The following is a 799-nucleotide window of genomic DNA, read 5'->3' on the forward strand; positions in this document are numbered from 1 at the left end:
TTCAAATACGTGCCGAGGAAGCAGCAGAGCGACGTGCAGCCAGACTTGAGGATGCACGGTTGCGAGCACGGCGATCGCGTTCTGCAGCTTCAGATCTACTTCGTTCTCTACAGAATGAACGCGACAGGCTGAGAGTGGCTGAAAGACGTCAACGAGAAACAGCAGATCAGCGTCAAACACGACTCCATGCTCAGCAATCACGCGATTACAATCGCCTTGCATTCCGGTACAACCCAGCTGATGATTATAAGTTTGAGCCGGCATGTTCTCATCGGCACTATGACTGAAGTGTGTCCTTATTGCAAGGCTCTGAAATTTAATGGAGAAACGAAAGGAATGTGTTGCGCCGCTGGCTCCCTGCTTCCGTTCCCAGATGGTCAACATAAATTCCTACAAATGTATTTCATCGGTGATGGCAATGATGAATTGAATGCATGCTGCGGAATTTCTACCAGCATAAAAAGGTCCATCGTTTCCCAACTGCAAGAGCTTCTTCACGAAAAAAACAATTTAGTGCGTTTGTTCAAAACAGCAATTGACATGATGCCATCTGATACACACAAGATTGTTATTCATGCTGACCAAACGCCTGCTGGAGAACATGTGCGAAGATTCAACGCTCCAACTATAGACGAAGTGGCAATTGTTATAGTCGGAGATCAATTCCAACCTAGAGATATTTTTCTTCATCGGAGAAACGATCAATTGACAAAAGTTGCAGAAACTCATTGATGCTACGATGCCCTGCAATATCCAGTCATTTTTTGGGATGGTGCTAATGGATATCACTTCAACGTTA

The 799-nt window shown here is 45.1% G+C and overlaps 1 protein-coding gene across 1 annotated transcript in view; it reads left to right on the plus strand.

Moving 5' to 3' along the window:
- Window positions 1-799, plus strand: part of LOC106470952 (PDF receptor-like) — a 23,663-nt gene that overhangs the window by 6,097 nt on the left and 16,767 nt on the right. The gene's annotated exons all lie outside the window — the stretch shown is intronic.

This window comes from Limulus polyphemus, unplaced genomic scaffold, assembly GCF_000517525.1.
Source record: "Limulus polyphemus unplaced genomic scaffold, Limulus_polyphemus-2.1.2 Scaffold4318, whole genome shotgun sequence".
Lineage (NCBI taxonomy): Eukaryota > Metazoa > Arthropoda > Merostomata > Xiphosura > Limulidae > Limulus > Limulus polyphemus.